At 41.3% G+C, this 19,383-nt stretch overlaps 1 protein-coding gene and 1 long non-coding RNA gene across 4 annotated transcripts in view; both read left to right on the top strand.

The window, feature by feature from the left end:
• Positions 1–19,383, top strand: part of ANKH (ANKH inorganic pyrophosphate transport regulator) — a 136,354-nt gene that overhangs the window by 17,728 nt on the left and 99,243 nt on the right. The window lies entirely within an intron of this gene.
• Positions 1–19,383, top strand: part of LOC118973680 (uncharacterized) — a 45,340-nt gene that overhangs the window by 17,359 nt on the left and 8,598 nt on the right. The window contains exons 1-2 of one of the 2 annotated variants that reach the window (XR_005063176.2): positions 247–14,264; positions 18,326–18,436. This is a non-coding gene — a long non-coding RNA (uncharacterized lncRNA). Of the gene's footprint in view, positions 1–246; positions 14,265–18,325; positions 18,437–19,383 lie in introns of those variants that run through there. The other variant, XR_012131763.1, reaches the window with a different exon arrangement.

Genomic DNA, 19,383 nt, shown 5'->3' on the forward strand with positions numbered 1-19,383 from the left:
GAGTAGGAGAACCCCTCTTAAGATTGTCAGAAAGGTTGAGTCCTATCTGTAGGCACGACATAAACAGGCTCTTACACTGCCAGTCCATATTGCTTAGCAGCTTGAGCAATAGATTGTCCCTCAGCTGACACAGCCCCAAGCAGTTGTGTTTCCAAAGGACAGCTGAGATGAAAGGCTCAGCCCTGTGCAGAGGGGCTTCACAGGAATCCAGAGAAAGCCCTTGATGCACCAGCCTTGATTACCACCCTTGATTACCACCCTTTTGTTCACTTAGCTGTGAACTCACTGCTTCTCTTTGCTGAAGCAGTCAGGCTCCAGAGGACTCCAGGGCACCTGTCTTTGTTCCAGTCCGGGCGTCCCTGGGCTCAGCCGTTACACAAAGCCCTGCAGCAGCAGCCTCAGGCAAGGCGATCTCATTTCAAAACCAGTAGCAGCCCTTTATTTTCTCGATGATCTCTGTTTTCTTTTCTGGCCCTATAATCATTCATTTTCAGGTGCCTACTTTTTCTTCTATTGTCCCCCCCAGTATGAATGAAAATAATACAATAAAGATTTTGCTCTTTCCAACTAGCACTGTGCCTCCAGTGGTTCACTGGCCTGCTGCCACTCCCTGAGAGCAGTATACTGCTTCTGAGGAAGAGCCCTTTATTTTATAAGACAACCTGCAAGACTCAGTTTGAAAAGCACCAAACTTGTCTTTCTGTAGGCTAAGGACCTCTTCTAAAGTGAAGTTGGCTGCTTTTGAGCCAGTAGCCAAGAAGGTTGGCACAAGCACTGAAATATAATACATGTAGTTAGAAACACCTTAGGCCAAAAGTAAGGCCAGGGAAACTTGGCACATGAAGCCTAATTTTGAGTTTAGGAAATCAGCAAGCCTGTTTGCTTATCGTGTAGAGAAAGAATGTTCTATAGATAGAAGCATAAGACATCAGAGTTGTCCCAAGATTGCCAACCTTGGGGATATTAAAATTTTTTTAAAAGCTTTTATGTTCTACCAAAATTCAGGGGAACTAAGGCATGAGGCAGAGAGAAACAAATCCCCCAGCCCAGCTAGTAAGGTTGTTCTGGGGCCAAGAGATTCATTCACTCTACTGTGAATGTGAACTTGACTCCAGATCAGAATCTTGTGGATGATGCAAGAACATTCTGTTCATCCCTGCTTGGAGTCACAGGAGTAAGAGAGAAGTATGATGTCCATTATGAAAAGGTCACATTCAGGTATCTGAAAGAGATCATAGTTCTCTTTGGTTACGTGAGCATGCAAAATGGTGCCCGCTGCATGGGTGGTGCTGCCTGGTGGTCAGTGTGGAAGTCGGGATTTCATCAATTGCTGGTTACCTTTACTCCTCCTCTTACATGTGCATTCCTGGGTGATAGCTCACCCTTCCCCACCCACAGCACACACCAGGAGCCACGGCACACCGAAGGGGCAATGGAGGATGTCAGGATAAGGCAGAGGAGAAGCCACCTTACTTCTGAGCTTCGTTGGGTTCAGTGTGCAGCCCAGGCCTGTCAGTCTGCTCTTGTTCAGGGTTGCCTCGTTCACCTCTTCGCTCCTGTCAGATGGGCTCTTTTTGTCCCTTTTGTGCAAACCCCAGGACTTGCTGGAGGAGTGCTCATTTGTTGGGGTCTAGTGTGTTACAGAAAAATGAGAATTCACTTGGGGAACTGGGTAATCCAGGAGACAGACTCTCTGCTGCTTGGATGTAGGCAGTTACCATGCACAGAAAGCAGTATCTGAGTGTTCTAATCACCCCAGTGCTCTGGCCACAACTTAGAAGCCCCACTTGCCTTGAAGCTTCAACAAGACTTTGCTGGCTACAGTGGAACCGCCCCGAGAACAACATGCTGAGCACAGGAGACAGTTGGAAGAACAGGCGTTCTGACTAGGCATTCTCATGTGTTCTGCCTTGCATGTCCAGAACATTCTGCTCTAGGCACTGTTGCTGAGAGAAGAAAGGGAGGGAAATCACCATCCAGTGGCAACATGGCTGCTCAGTCATGGCTCACGAGCACTTGGTGAATGGAGGAGACACTCCATTGTCCAGCATGCAGACTTGGGCTAGACAGATGGGAACCTACATGCCTGCCCTGCCAGCTCTGTCTGTTTCAAGTCCAGCCTGAGCAACTTAGCTGCGGGTTTTCTCAGGATGCTGCAAACTAAAGGCATTAACACTTTGCAGGCCTGGACGATCAGTTCATTTTAGTTACCCCCATGTTTTATGCAGAGTGACATACGTAGCTGGTTCCCAAGGAAGGCCTGGGAGGGGCGGAAGTATCTATGTGACCTATAGGCCGAGCTGTGCCAGCCAAGACCAGAACTGCCCAGGACTCCATAGGACATTGCTGAGCTGTCATGGACATTCCAGGCCCATCTCTGTGCATTGTTGTCTGGTCAGAGCTTGTCTCTGTCCTTGGCCTTCATATCTGCCCGTGAGCTGAGCTTTAGATGGGGCTCACTTCTGCCTGAAACACAGCATCTTAAGGCCTGGCAGGTGAAGAAACAGTGGGCAAGACCGTTAGCCCAGTAAGAAATCACATCCCCACCCTCACACAGCTTCAGGTGACATCAGTATTATACAGAGGACACCAGTTAGCTGTCTACCATCTCTACCTTAAACAAAGGAAGCTGCGATGATATTTTAAATTTCCTCTTAGTAAATAGCTTCCTATGTATCTATTGCCGAGGAATTCATCTAATTTTAGTGGTGGCATGTATCTAGCCTTTTGCTATCTTCTAGGAGTAGAAATTGCTCAAAATTTATTATCCCTTTGTAAAGCTCTAATGCATCTTATTTCTCTTAAACTCCTTAGACCTTCAGAACTGACACCTAATTCTGGGATTTTGGGTAAAGTAAATTATCGTAAATTGACACATGCTACAACATTATGCTAAGTGAAAAAAAACGGAAAGAACAAATAATATATGACCCCACTCAAATGAGGTATTTAAAAGTAGTCAAATTTGTAGGGACCGAAAGTAGAATGGTGGGTCCCAGGGCTGAGGGAAGGAGAGAGTGAGGAGTCAGAGTATAATTTTCAGTCTTGCAAGGTGAGAAATGTTCTGGAGATGGATGGTGGTGATGGGTGCACAACACTGTGAATGTACTTAATGCCACTGAACTGTGAACACTTAGAAACGGCTAAAAATGGTGCTGGTGCATTTTACCACAATTAAAAAATAAAGTTTAAAGAAGAAGAAAAATTTTCACACATTCTATACTTTGTTTTCCCTGGGGTCCCTCGTTTGTCCAAACTGAAGAGGTCTTAAGTTTTTTCTTTGTTTTTTAACAAAACTGTGTATGTTAGCTCTTCATCCCTCTAGACCTTGTGTTTGCCCAGTTCTACCTAAGGAATGCAAAACCAGTAGTGACAGTGAATATCTTTATGCATCTCAATCATATGCATTCCCTTTCAAAACTTCTAGGACAGTTCCGGACTGTCGGGTAAGGAAGAAAACGATCGTGATTAAGTTATTAGCCTATCAAGTTATATAAAACCAACAGGCATACTGATTTGGAGCAGCTGTGAGTTCTTTTTCTGAGGCACCACTCCATAAGAACGTCCCTGTTTTCTGCTCATTTTCCATGGCCACTGACACCCTTGGAATCACCTCCCAGGATGCCTCTCGGCTGTCTCTGGTTAAATCCTAGCAGACTCTAAGTGAGGCTGCCTGGGCATCACCAGAAACCCAGAGGGAGCTTATTTAATCTGATAAATCAGTAGAATTTTGAAGCGCATTGGAAAACACAGTGGAAAACGCAGTGCTCACTGAATCAAATCATTTGTCCTTTCTAGAAACCATATTATGCAGCAAACTCATAAGGATCTATTTTTGCTTGAAACTGGCATCTACGGCAACCAACAGAATAAATGCCACTATGATAATCATACTGTGCTGTGTATGTCAATGTTGCTAAGAGTAGATCCTAAAAGTTCTCACCACAAGAAAAAGTTGGTAACTGTGTGGTGATGGGTGTTAATAAGCTTACTGTGGTAATCATTTTGCAATATATACATATATCAAGTCATTATATTGTACACCTAACACTAATATAATGTTATATGTCAGTTATGTCTCAAATTTTTTTAAGGTAATAGAAAACTTTCGGGATGCTGGATAAATTTATTATTTTGATGGTGGTGATGGCTTTGTAGTCATATATATGTCAAAACATCAAAACACTTATACGTGGTAGCTATACCTCAATAAACTTTTTAAAAAATATATTTTAAATTTAAAAAAGGAAAAGAAGCAGTGGTACATAATTTAAAAGAATAGTTGTCACAGATCAAGAAAATGCACACACAGAAAAGAAAGTACAGAGCTCAATTTGTAAGTAAACTTTAAATAAATAGAATATTAGATTCCAGTTGTAATAAATTGAGAATTTGGTTAATGTCTGAATCCAGGAAAGAATAATCCATACTTGTGATTTTTTTATTCGTGTTTAAAGGTCCCTCCTTCTAGAAAATTATAGCAGATATAACTTTCTTAATGTGGTTCTCTTAGGACAAAACAGACAATGGTGAAAACTATTCCTTGCTGGAAAAATATAATCTTCCTTCTTAAGAACCTTTGAACCATATCTTGGATACAGAAAGAGGAAAAAATAACCTACTATAAAAAAGTGTTGGGGGAATTCCTTCCCCTGGTCAGATGCTCCACTTGTTGAGAATGAAAGTGTCAGAGTCTGTCTATGAGCAAACCTGTTTCTAGGAGGTGTGCTTGGAGTGAAAGCTAGGTGTTACCACCCATCAGTTACATGGTTCAAGTTCCCCTTTGAAAGCATTTAAAAACTTCTCATATATTCTCTCCTTTATTCTCAAAAGGTTCCTGTGACATTTGTAGAGGGGTGTGGCTTAGTGTCTTGGACAGCAGAGCCAGCCTGGACATTGATTAGGTCACATCACAAAAAGGTAGATGCTGGTCATTTTCTCTGGTTCAACCCTTTGGTTACATGGTGCTTGGCAGCCAAGGCAGAGTTCCTATCTCGATGGCAAATGCTCCGTCTCCACATTCCTTCACAGGTCAAAGTAAACATGGTCTCCCAGGCATCCATGACATGCACAAAGTGTCTTATTGCATGTAAAATTAGAATATGGAGAATGAAAGGCGAAAAAGTGAGTGCTTTGGGGACTTTAATGCCTTTGTCCAATGTCTAGTATCTTCTAGGAAAATGAAAATCTAGGCCTTGGTGTTTTCTAGTCTTGATTTCAGCCTGAAGGTAATATGAGTTAGAGACTGATCAAGATCTAGCTAGACTTGAAAACAAACCCAAACAAAAGCTCTTTTTTATATGAACAAGTTTTTAAAAGAAGAATCTCTCTGGCATTTGTTCTTATCTAATAACACTCTTAAGAATTGAGGTTAGATGCTTAACCTTGACAGAACACGCTGGTATGCTGTGCTTTAAGAGGACCAGGTCAGCCAGTAAGCCAAAACCGTGTGTGTTGTCAAGTCGCAAAGTTTGGACTTATCTGTGTTAGCATCTTCTTTTTGCCTGTCTTCACCAATCTCTCTGTTAAGAATTAGAATGAAATAGCATAATCCTTTCTTTTCCAGAAATGAAAAATAAGTCTCTTCCCCCACTCAGCCCCTAGATCTAAACCTAAGTCAGGAACTGAAAACCATGAGTGCTTTGGTCGCTATGGCGGCTCCCTCATACAACTCCTGCGGGACTTTCAGGACCTCCTCCTCCTGCTGACTTGACCTGGCACTAGCTGAAAGTGCTAGAAGTGAAATCAAGAGCTCTTTGATTAACTAGGTCAAAGATCACTTTAAGGATCTTTGTTCAGATGTTTATAAAGCATTTTTCACTTGGCTTATTGTTCAGAGAGATGCTCACGTTGGTTTCCGACAGTGCTCAGACCTCTGGTGCTCCTTGTCTTCACATGGATAAGGATTCTGTTCCAGGGCCTTTCCACGTGCACTGGAGGGCCGGCAGGGATTGGCTGGGGGTTGCCTTGGGCACACCTGCGGTTTGTATACACTGGCAGAAAAATTCACACCATGGAGGGTTTTGTTATGTTCATTAAGTGATTAAAAAAATAAACTGTTTCTAAACTTTCCTTTATCAGAAAGTGTGCAAAGAGTCATCTGCCAAATAACATAATCCCATTGGAATTAAGCAAACAGCCGCCCCGGGACCAGCTGTTTGTGCTGGAGCTTCTCTGCCTTTCTCCTGCCCATCACCCTGGCCGGGCCTCCGTCCCTCCCGCCCCCTGCAGCAGAGCCAACTCGGCCTTGCCCGTGGGCACTTGTGGTTGTCTGGAGATGGACAGGACTACCCCGGGTGTCATTCTGTCAGGAGACAAAGAAGGTGACTGGTTAAGCAGAAAGACAAACAGGCAAAGTGTAGTTCGTAGCCAGCAGGAGCGTCGGCCAGAATCTTACAAGCCAAAAATGCATAGTAACACTGTATTTTTGTTTCTGGAAATTCCAAAGGCTGTAAGTGGTGTTAAGCAGGATGCGATGCCTGTTAGGATAGTGTTTTTTTATTTTCAAATTCAAAAAATGCTGGACCTGAGAAGCATTTCAACATGTGCGAAGCCAGCTGTGGGCACTGACAGCCAGGTCTTTCTGTTTACTTTTACAACGGGACAGATTCCTCCCAGAGACAAATTATTTTAACCATTAACCAGAGGTGTATGTGCATCTCTTTCATCAGTATTAAGCTCTTTTTGCCTCAAAAAAATTAAAAATACATATGGAAGCACTTTAAAGTTTGACAAGCTGTGTACAGATCCAGAATTATATATATATTTTTACAAACCTTATGAAGATATCACCATTAAAATTAAAGTTAATTGTACTAGCATCAAAAGTAATGATTAATCCTGCTTGATTCATTAATGTGAGTTAAATAAACAAGCCTTTGTTTCCTACTTTGGGTAACAACTGTGCTTTAGTCTTAATGATGGTAATATTAACAGATAGTTATGTAGCTCTGACTAGTTTCAGACCTGCTGTCAGTGCTTTATGTATATTAGCTCATCAACCTACTAAAGTAACCCTACGAAGCAGCTACAATCCTGATTCTTTTTCTCCAAATGAGGAAACTGAGGAGATGGGTAAGGGACTAAGACCACACAAGACCTTTGCATAATTTTTTTTAAGAATCTCAGGAAATCCTCTAGTAAGCTAGCAGTATATACTGTTCCCTGAAGAGTATTGTTTTCTCTCTATTCTTGGAGCATGCTTGCCTTCACTGTAATTAGCAGTAGTAATCAAAATAGCCTGTACTACTGATGGAAGGCTTATTACTCTAGACCATGCACAGACCGAGCATTTTAAACAGGTGCTTCCCCTGTGACATGCTTCTGTTACTACTCCACTTTACAGATGGGGACACAGAAGTCGCAGGCTGCAGATAACTCGTCCAGGGTCAGACGGCAGGACTGTTGTCTGTGCCGCCAGGCCAGCAGTAGAACTCACATTCTTTGCCCTGTCGTCATCCCTTCTGTTCTTGCATCTAAAAGTGTATATAAAATTACCATAGTCGGTCTCCACACTTGAAAGATGTTTGTAAACTTTGTGGAAGGGGTGCCCGCTCTGAGGCTGGGTCGGTGCACATGGGAATGCGTGTCAGCAGGAGCCACTTGCACAGCCACCCCACGCTGCTGGTGTCAGTCACCTACTTCCTTCCTGCTGTCAGCTCAGGTGGCATGTTACTGAAAAGAGTTCAAGGTAGAAGTTGTTGGAAGACTGCAGAGCCCTGCTGTCAGCTCAGGTGGCATGTTACTGAAAAGAGTTTAAGGTAGAATATTGTTGGAAGACTGCAGAGCCCACAGTAGTTCTTTGCATGTAAATAATTCTGTTCCATGAACCCAGGAATGATCCACCAGAAGATGTAATTGTGCACCAGCTCTTTTCTTCTTGCATAATTTGATGAGCTGGGTGGGGCCAGGGTCAGTGTGGCTCATTCCCCTCAAGCTCAACAGAGGCCTGCCCCCAAAGGGTAGTATCTTGGTATTTTTAAAGTTTTCTGTCAAGTTTCACCATTTGCTTTTAAGGTTGTGCCAGAGGCTTTTTGATCCTGAGTGATTTAAGGTGATCCTCGCCCTTTTTTTACTCCTGTAGCCTTGGGAATCAATCCCTGGACCACACCCACACCAGGAAAAGAGCAAGCAGGAATCTTGTTTCAGCCTCTCTCCCTCCAGGTTTTTCTGACAGCCCAGCAAGCCATTAGGGTTGGTAGGTGAGAGCTTTGGCTAGTCTGTTACCCATTACCATGTGGAGCTACACCCTCCTCTGTGCATGATCCCTTTTTGAGACCTGAGCTTTCAAGAGCAGAGCCTGTCAGATATCAAGACAGAGAGCTCATTTTTAATGAGCATAGCAAGCTAATGCTTATTTTAGTCCTCTTTCTCTGGTAGAGCTTCCCATATACATGGCTACACTATGATTTAGGTACAGAGTGAGTATTTAGCTGCCTCTGGGACATCTGAAGATATAACCCATCCTGAATCTTAACATGAGTGGGAGGAAAGCCAGTGACCTTGTGGTGGCTCTGCTTGCTGCCTGACTGATCCATCTGAAATGCAGGGACAAAAATGCAGGGGCTGGAGCCTCTCCACCAACTTGGCCAACAGGGGCCCGCGAAAGCATCCGCATGGTTGCATCGAGAGATTGAAAACATTACGCACCAGAAATTGTCTTGGCTACTCATTTATTTGCTTGTAGGTGAATGTTTTAATTGTCAGTTGAAAGTAGGCTGGGCATAATTTTTGTGAATCAGTTCAACTTCTCCTCATTTCAGAAAGGTTAGGTAGATGTTGGTGTGGTTTCCAGTATCTCAATAGTCATATTCTTCCCAGATTTTTCATAGAACAGTAGAAATTTGTTCTGGGAGAATAGAGATCCTTATCCCCTTTTTAAACCTATGAAACCAAAGCACAAATAGTAAGTAAATTTACTTTAACCTTTGTTGGAAACTGACCTTCTCCAACCAACTCCTCTTGCAGCAGTTTTAAATAAATATTAGAATTTATTTTTAATTCTCATGCTGTCTTTAGATGACTTGAACAGTTCTGTAAACCTGCTTGCTTACTGCATATCGTCTGTTTATTTTGACTTTTCCCCTGTGATTAGAATCATTAACTAGCAAATTGATAATTGACTTTGCTTATTGAGTTTTTTAGAAGGGATACTGCCTGTTTATAAACCTAGAAATTTATTTTTCCTCATTTCAACTATTTTAGTACCTTATAACAAAGTGCAATAGGGAAAATAATATTTACTTACATGTGGAAAGCTGTCAGAATTTCCAGTGAGACAATAAATTTATGCCTGTGGCAGCCACCTTTTAATAACTTGAAATACTTTTTGTAATGTTTTTAGTTGTTGAGTGATGTTCTGTTTTGAAAAGGTAACTGCTTAAAGACTGACTTCTTAGAGTGGTTTTTAGACCAGGAAATATGTTTTTTAAACCTGTATTTGGAGATTATTCATCTAAAAATTGCTTTACTTGTAAGGAGGCTACCAGGAAATTCATTACATTTTGAGTGGAGATGTGGACCCCTGGTATTATGAGCTATTGAGAAATACTAGTAGGGAATTGGATATTTCACTGGGCAAGGATTTTTCCCCTCAAAATTTAGGGTTATTTTAAAAGGCAAAATATCATTTATAAGCTATTAAGCTTTGCCCCTTAAAAGTTAACCTTCTTCCTTATCTGTCATAATAATTTAATTTGGTGATGAAAAAGATTAGACTGTGGAAACTAGTCTATAGTTTGGTAACTGCTTTCCCTCAATTAGCAAGATTAATATGCTAGTTGCATAAAAGATACTGTTTGTTTTCAATTCTGTTCAATTTCTGTTGAGTAAATTTCAAAATATGCTGCAGGATAATAACAAGTCTCAGGGAAAATTGGACCCTATAGTTAAGTACATTTGGGCACTGTTGGTTGACTGTAATAAGATAGCTTCCTAAAGTGTAGGCTTTCTCAGGAGAGGATGGCATGCCGGGCTGGCCTCAGGCATTTGACCCTAGACCCCCTGTGCATCTTGGTAAGCATGGCTATACAGACTGTGAAGGCGTTCTGAATGGGAGAGGGGATTGTGGAAATGTCTTAGAGACACACTTTGGCTTTTGTCGTTCTAGTGCCTTGGGTCGGCAGTGAGTGAGCTCAACCTCACCGAAATGTGGAGATAGAAGAAGCAAGAAAAGTCATTTTTTATTCGACATCTATGTACATCATACTTAGGGGCTGTGATACCAGTCATGGCAAATGAGGGTATCTTTAGGCAGCTTTTCATTTAATTAGCTACTCATACAAATGTTCATGATTGAATATGCACTGAAATCTTAAACTTTTAAAACCCTCCCATGAACAGTGCTGTTCCAGAGGATTGGTCACCAGTCAGACTCTGGCACTGGGTAGTTGTCACTCTCCTTTGGAGCTCCCCCTGTCTTTGCAAGGTCTCCGACTTGGGCATCACAGCCCCAGCCTGGTGGAAAGCTGTGCTTTCAGCCCAGCCAGGAACTGTGCAGGAGGAACTAACTTCGTCCCATTCCCCCAAACCCAAGAGGAAGCATGTCCAGGTGGGGATCTCACTTTGGAACTGAAATATTTTCAAAGATTGTTTGCCGATCCCTGGCCTTTGCAAATGATTAGCGTATGTTTAAACACCCTTTGAAAGAAGTAGGCCTCTATGACATTTTCAAAATCAGCAATAATGATAAAGCCTCACACTGTGTCTCCAGAAGCCCAAAGAAGTAGATTGAAAGTGGAGTGAAAGTTCTATGTTGCTAGATAGTAACCACACAAGGGGGTGAGCATTTAATCAGGTGGGGTAACTGTTGCACCACTGTGCTGTACATTTGAAACCAACATAAGATTGTATATCAACAATACTTGAATTTAAAAAAAAAAAAAGAAAGCGGAGTGAGGAACACCATCAGACAGGAAGCCTGCTGGGGACAGTGAGCACCCAGTGTGGCAACCCCCGGATGCTGCAGCATCCCAGCACTTGGCTGTGACATGGGCCACGCCGTTGGCCAACCAGATCTAGGAGGCTGTGCCCTGTACCTTTTCCTGCCCCCACTACTGGAGTCTTGATCATTGAGCGTTTGCCTCTCCCTTGAGAGAGCAAGTGAAGCAAATTGGAAGTTGGCATTTTATGGAGGAGAATGGAGAAGGGACAGAGACAAAGATTGATAAAAGGAAATGGGATTGGGGTTTAGCCGTGGGTTCTGCTGGCCCCTCTCGTCCCCTTGCTGGGAGCAGAGTTCCACCTGGGAGGCTACAGCCTGGCTCAGAGGCTTCCCAGTCCTTTGTAACTACACCTTGTAAAACTGTGTGTAAATTTGAGTTGAAAGAACATTGCTTTGAAATATACCATCAGTAATACTATTAAATAGTATATCTTAAGCAAAATACACAAGCGATTGCCTTATATGACTTTAAAAACAGCCTTTTGTATGTTTGAATTTATTGCCTTATGTGTGGTCCAGCATTTGGGATAGTCAAAATTGCAGTTTCTATTGAGTTATATTCTATTTATCAGCAAACAGTCACTTCACCTGAAAGTATGTCCTTCAAAAGAAAAAAATAGATACACTTGCACCACCTGTCCATTAGGCATACTGAGAAACAGATGCAACAGGAGATACCATCCAAGTGACGAGCTGGCCCAGTTTGCCCAGGACCAAGGGCTTCCCAGGGACCCGAGACTGTCAGTGTCAAACCAGGTGAGTCCCAGGCAAACCACAACGGCTGGTGCCTTCTGGGTGCCGGGTGCCAGGTCAGAGGTAGGACGAAGTGGTGAGTCATATCCTGGTCTTTATAGGCAGGGCCATCCTTCCTGGACAGAGTTTGTGAAAATGGTCAGTGGGGAGGCAGTTTGGGAAATAGACCTACAGCCTTGGGCTCACTAACGTACCTGCAGTCATGGGGCAGCGCTTCCCTACTTGCCTATTCGTGCTGCCAGCACCTTGGATTACCATGGCGCCTGCAGTGTGCCCAGGCAGAGGCAGCACCAGCCCTGGGGGTGAGCCACCTTGCTACTACCTCTCAGTGCAGTGCTGCGGTGAGCCCAGCACAGAGGTTCTGAGGGTTTAGAAGGGCAGCTTCCAGTGCAGAAGACTCCCATCTAACAATTTGCTTACGACATCCACTTTTACAATCATGTTTAGTAGTTGTCTGTATTTATGTATTCAGCCTGTCATGGTGATTTTAGTGTGTCATTTAATAAGGTGTTTTTCAACTTGACACACTGTACTTTCCCAACCTTAATTCATCCTTCCATTCATCTTAAGGTAAAAAATAGATGGGTAACAAATTCCAAAATTGCAAAACCAGGATCAAGCATTAATAAGTCCCTTATTTATATATATGGTGTTAATATTGTAAGGGACCATTTTAGAGGCTAGGTAGATGTTTTCCTTGCTGAAATTATTGTTCAGGTCAGAAGGAATTGATGACCTTTGATGAAGACACAGGACTTATGTATGTAGTACATCTTTAAATATGCTAAGGATGCGGAAAACAACCTGTATATGTCTTGGGTCGCTGCCTAAAACACAAGATATGTGCAACAACTCTTTTAAGGTGACTTGATTTTATGAGGAGGTTTTTTCAAAGATTGATGCTTACGATGCATATGATGTGTAATGGTTGAGTAGCAGTGGGCTGGCAGAAGTGAGTTCTAGATCACATGTTGGGCATTCTTGTTTGATTTGCCTGTTTGAGAACAGGCAACGTGCCCAAATGCATTCTTCCTAAGCATTTGGTATTTATTTATAAAGTAGGGATTTGACACTTTCCTCTTGTACTTCTGAGAGGAGGCTGTATTATTTGTAGAACTTTGATGTTTTCTGGTAGACCTGAATTCTGACCATATTGTTTGTTGAGCTTCTGATTGATTGATCAGGTTATTTCTAGAAATCTGACCACCAAGACTGAGGAAGAACAGTTACCTCAGGCATCTGTATATCAAAACTAAGTGTTTCTGGTAACATACAGTATGGGAGTGGTCAGAAATACCCATGAATTAAACCAAGTTCAAGTACTGGCGTTGCCACTTACTAATGATATGACCTTGGTTAAGTCACTGAACCCCTCCCAGCCTGCTGACTTCTCTGTAAAAAGCTGATAGTATACAACGTATTTCATAAGGTCATAAATAAAACATGGAGTGCTCAGCACAGACCCTGATGCTAAATAAGTTCCAAGTTCTATTATTTCTCTTCTTTATTACGTGCAATAAGAATCATCGATTAACTAGCGCTGTAATAAAGGGCTATACTTTGAAATTGTTTCTTCTGAATGATTTCCCTATAAGAATTCCCTTGGGTAATTCAGATGTCTGACTTGGGCAAAGTATTTGCTAGCTTGTTCTTCTACCTCTGACTTAAGTACAGTACAAGGGGGTATACCTTCTTTTGATGAACTGATGTTTTCCTATATCATGGCTAGAGTCAGGCTATGAAATACTTTCACAAGTAAATTTCTCCTATAATTAGATCCTTGTTAGAGGGCATATTACTGGTGGGTTTTATTCCATGGTACAGGCCCAAAAATTGCACTGCAGTAAAAACAAGCTTGTTTTTAATGATAGAAGATATCTTTGGATGGTACCCAAGCCAACCTGTCATGGACAGCTTTATGTATGACTGTATGGTGAGATTACCATGGTTCCTTTTTTAAAATAGCATCAAATAGATGGTAGTGCTTACAGTAGGAGGGTTTTGCAGCCACAGCCTAGAAACAAGAGGACAGGTCTTAACGGTTTGTCTGTAGTTAATGTGCTTTATCCTGTGTTAGTATGGGCACCACATGGTATGATCTGGGTTGCCCCTTTATTCAACAGATATGACTCCCACACCACCTGGAGATGTCAGAAACTGTCAGCAACCAAATGACGCTTTCAGATGACGGCATTGTCCCTTGAAGACCTCTGTTGAAATCTTTGTTGCCTTGAAAAGATAATGTGAGGGAAGGAGAACACTGACTAATGTATCAAATTGCAGAGAGATTAACTCTTGGTGACCAAGATCCCAAGAGAAGTCAGTCTTAGGACAGAGCAGTTTTGATATAAGGAAAGAGAAAACAAAGGTCAGAGAATTTATGGGATGTGCCCTGATAGGATCCTTAAGTTGGGAGCCCTGAGAAGCCGAAGGAATGATGAGACACCCACTTTACTGAGGAAGTGGGGTGTGCTATGAAAGAGTGCTTCAGGACCTTCCCTGACAACCAGCCTCCTCCTCAGCTGTGCCTGGACTCACCCTGTGTGATACCAGGTGAATAATCCCAAAGGTGTGTGTATTATGTGTGTGCATTTACACTTAAAAGGCGGTGTAGACTAGGGGTTGAGGATACTGACTCTAGGGCTGGACTGCTGTTTGCACCCATCCATCATCCTACCTTGGCTGTTTATCTTATGTAAATTATTAACTCTTCATGCTTCACTCTGCTTATCTGAAAAAAAAAGCCTGGCCTTTATGGTCACTGAGAGAATTTAAAGGCTAATGTGTTTGAAGCATTTAGAACAGTGGTTGGTACATGGTAGAAGTATTAGCTGTTATTGTTACTGAAATATGTTAGAGTCATGCCTTCCACATGGAAGGAAAATTCGTGGATTAGGGCTACTAACTGCCTGACCAAGCAAGCCTGATGTCTCTGGCACGTGGCATATGAAAGTTTCTTTCTTGTTTGTGCCACAACCCATGTCAATGAGGTGGCTCTGCTCCATGCAGACATTCAGGAATCTAGGTTCCTTGTACATAACAGTGTTGCCATATTCTAGGGCCTCTGAGTTCTTCATGGATTTTCAGCATGCAACTGGCAGGTAAGGGAAGAGAAGGATTTTGCTAAGAGCATGAAGGGGCCAGACCTTGTCCCACATCCCACACCTCCCACATTATATTTGACACATGACCTTGTCTAACTACAGAGGAAACTGGGAAATATAGTTTAGTTGTGTGCCCAGGCAGCAGAGAAGAACATGGATATTGATTCAAACATGGGTAAATCAATAGCATATGGATGATTTTGACTTTGGCTTATGGTTTCCTTATGACACACAGCATTATTTGGTTTAAGTTTAAGAATTAATGGGAAAATCTACCCACCTGTTTGTCATGGAACACTTAAATTCTATAGTTCATGCAGAAAGTCAACTATGTTACCATTTCGGAATAAAATAGTAAGAACTAACATCGATGGAGAATTTAGAGTGGATACCAAGATACCAAACACTTTATATGTCTATTTTTCCTTATTTAATGAAATGAAATTAATCCCCACCACAGCCTTTATGAGGTAAGTACCAGAATTGCCCACATTTGATGTGCAAAGCAACAATTACAGAGAAGCCATTAATCCAAGTGAAAAAATATGTACATCTATGAAGAGATAAAGAATCACAGGATTAATAGAGATTGACAAAATTGCTAGTGTGTCTTTTCCTCTATCCCTTTAATCTATAACCTGACAAAATTTGGTAGATAGTGAACTTGTAGTTATTAACTTAGGAAGTTAATAACTTTCTACTTAGGGAGACCAAATCCAGATACACAGCAGAAGAGACTTTATCCAATATGGGGTGTTCACTCTACCTGATACAGCATCCATTAATTTGTCATGAGCTGGATGGCTTGTCAAGAAAACCTAATACATGTGTGCGTGGAAAAACACACATCAGCTTATGCTTTATCCTTTGGTTTACTTTATTTGCTTAGCTAAACGTGCTGGTTAAACCATGCATGCACTGCATTAGTCTGGAAAAGTTCCATGAGGGTCTGAACCTCTGATATCTGTGCAGATACTCCTTGAAATATCAGTTAGGTTCCTGAATTGTGTTTTATCTGTAGGCAATATTTTAATCAAAGAGGGTAAATAACCTAATGTCACTGGTGTGTGCTTTAGTGTTTTGAGCATGACATCACAGAGAAAAAAGATAAAAATACCATTCTGTCCACCCCTATAGGGGACAGTGTAAAGACCAATCTTTGTGTAAGGCACTTATTATTCTTACAAGATTCTACATGATCAGTTAAAATGAGTCAGCTCATTGCCATCTTTATCAATTCCAGAGACTTCAAGTCCCTCTGTGGAGCTAACAAGTTTATAAAAGCCCTGAGAAGTTGAGACTTAAACAGATGTCAGATGGAAACAGCAGATGTGTAATAGCACAAAGGGGTTTGATAGGCCGTGGAATAGCTGAGTAATTAGAATGTCTGTGTGCTGGCATATCTACTTACACACTCTTGGCCAAGCTACAAGATAGTTGGATGTTTGCCCACTTGCTTGTGGCCTCATCTGCCTTTTGAAAAGTGTCAGCTTGGCAGCCAGACGAGGAAAGCACCTACTCCTGAATATTGGGCTCTGTTGCCGTGGGCTTTTTCTTTTACATGGTGCCTTGTTTTGGTTTTACAAAACGAGGAGATAATTGAGGATAACCATCAATCTGTGCGTTACTAACAGGTGAGAGTCCAATGCTTTTCACCTCTAGATTTCAAAGTATTTTCCACTGTGCAAAGTTATAATATTCCTTATCACATTTGTTCTTAAAAGTAATTTTCATTGAGTTGAGAAAGTGACACTTGCTCACCTTACAGGGTGTGTGACCAGAGCCATGGGTCACTGAGGTGACAGCTCAAGTCAGGGGCCAGGCAGAAAACGGAAGTATCCAGGGCCAACTTCTTGGGCTGTTACACTGGTGATTTAGACGGGACTCTGGACTTGGGGCCTCATTCTTGAGGGCCAGGGACTCTTTATAATATGTCAGGAAGCGAGTGCTGGCAATCGCTCCTATCAGCTGATTAAATGATCTCACACACTGCAGGACTCTCATTGTATTTATAGCTGGCATAGTTTGGAAATGACTGCCTATTTTTATTTGGAATAACATAACATGGTTTTCTCATTCCCTGAGCTCTTATTGAGGGTATTTGGGGTTCTGGCCACATTGGCCTGCTGTGTATGGAGTTCATGACCATGGCCATATGCATTATCATTCTTTTCCTGATCCAATCACAGCTCCATTTTAACATTAAAAAAGAAACCACTTCTTAGTTTATCTGTTATTCAAGGACAAATCACTCAGTCACTATTGCCACTTCTCCAATTTGGGCTTTGATTTCTAAACAAGAATAGGTCGTGTGCAGTGGATGAATCATATGTAGGCTAAATCTGTTTGGCTTTAGTTCTTCCCCCCTAAGAAATCTGGAGGGAAAAATCAATTTTCCATCACTTTTTTTTTCCTGTTTGTATTTCACCAGATCCTATTTATTTCCTCTTTCAAGGATCCTGTTTATTTCCATCTGGAAATAGATGGTTTCAGCCTTTATATTTGTGTAGGCAAAATGTAATGGAGATGGTGTTTTTCTTCAGTCAAGGCTGTCTGAGATTCTGCAGACTCTTCGTCAGTATAAGATATTCTTGATACCACCTACTTGTTCAGTGGTTTCTGTCTGCTGCCTGTTTATCTGGGCAACAGCACCACAGGAAGAAAGGAAATTTTAAATGTGGAAATGACTTGTTATGCGTCAGAGGCTGTGAACTTGAAAGTCATTTATTAGTTTTGATCTCTAGTTGGCTTGAAAACAGCCCACTTTTTCTCTCTCTGTCTCCCAGTATTGAATTGTCAGAGGATCACCCACTTAAACTCCATGCTATGATTTAAAAACATGAAACATTATAAATTGTTTATTTCCACAGCACATTGTTCATTTCATAAGCCGTATCTCTCTTCTTTTCTAAAATTTTATTTTTTCATTATTGCTGTTGTTATTCCTGATATTCTGAGAGACATAGTGACATTTAAATGAAATAGTTCAAAGCACCCAGGACCAATAAAATAAGTTAACTAAAGTTATTTTCTTATAATATAGGTATAAAATAGTATGCATTCAGCTCTGAATCTCTGAAGTTCATACTTTGCCCTTTGCAACACATAGAGTCAATGTCAGATGTGTAGTTGGAAGTTTGGTTTCATTTAGTGTTGTAAAATTTCCTAATGGAATATCACCAAGCTCACATAACCTCAAATTAATACAGTATTAGTGGTCTTTAATGGAAGATACATAGGGCACAAGAAAAGGGCAAAAGTGGTTTTCATGTATTTCTTGGATTTGCAGATTTGTAGTCATGAAATTTCTGTTATGTACTGACAGAGTTTTACTATTGTGGTTAGCATTGCTTCTGAATACATACTGTATATCATGAAAAGTGAAAGCCACTCCCTTTTTATTTATAGTAAAAGAGGTTATATAACAGAGTTAAAATAGTATCCGCAGATGGGCCCATTGTAGGGTCATTATGTGATTTTGCTGGTGTGCTATTTCTGAAGTGTGAAATATTCATTCTGTTCCAAGGACTAGGAAACACAGCGTCCCCCAAAGCACGGTCGATGCAGCCCTGTCCAACACAAATGTAACAGGAGTCGCACATGCAATTTAAAATCTTCTCATAGCTGCATTTAAAAGGTAAAAACAAAAGTAGGTGAAAATAATTTTTGTTCTCTATTTTATTTAACCTAATATACTCCAATTTTTCTCATTTCAACATGTAATTAAAATAAAATAATTAATGAACTGTGATTCTCATTTTGTACTAAATCTTTGAAATGTGGTATGTATTTTACACTTACAGCACATCTCACTCCAGACTGGCCACCTTTCAAAAACTCAGTAGCCAGTGTGGCCAGCAGTTGCCACACTGGACAGCCCAGGTCTGGTGTTTTCATGAAGTAAATCTATTATTAATGGTTTGATGGCAGCTTCAAGTCAGAAGAAGAAAGGATCATGTGAAATGTCTGCTCATTGGCAGAAAGTGAAATGTCAGTTCTCAAAAAGGAAAATGTTGACAAGACTTTCTGGAAAATATAACTTTATTTTTGAATTGTTTTAATACAGGTCGAATGCTGCTCGATAGCAGAATGGACTTTATTTTCATGGTAGAAACAAAGAAACAAACAAAATCCCAGATCTAATGTTAGTCATTTCTTAAAGGAAATTAAAATTCAACATCATAGAGCCTTAATGTAAAGGATCCTTTTTTCACTCATTTATCTGGGTCTGCTGTTGCCGTGATTACATGGATGTAATACAGTCGAAGTTAAAGATTCCAGTTATAGTCAAAGTGCTTTATTTAGTTATTATATTATTTTCAACTGATGGCTGCTCTTATTATATTGGGTTTCCTGCCTCTCACAGCAGCTAACCAAAACCAGTTTGTTTTAACTCAAAACTAGAAGCAGTCAGAGAGCATTATTTGTGGTGAATTTCCTCCCTTGGTGCGTCCTCTGGAGCGCGGGCTGTTTTACTCCATTCCGTTTTCAGAGTGAAAGAGCTGTTACTATAATCCTGTGAGGTGATAACATGCTCTTGGTGGCCAATTAAAAGAGTTCTTGCCAACCAGATGGCCCTCCTTC

The sequence above is a fragment of the Manis javanica genome, chromosome 1, assembly GCF_040802235.1.
Source record: "Manis javanica isolate MJ-LG chromosome 1, MJ_LKY, whole genome shotgun sequence".
NCBI lineage: Eukaryota > Metazoa > Chordata > Mammalia > Pholidota > Manidae > Manis > Manis javanica.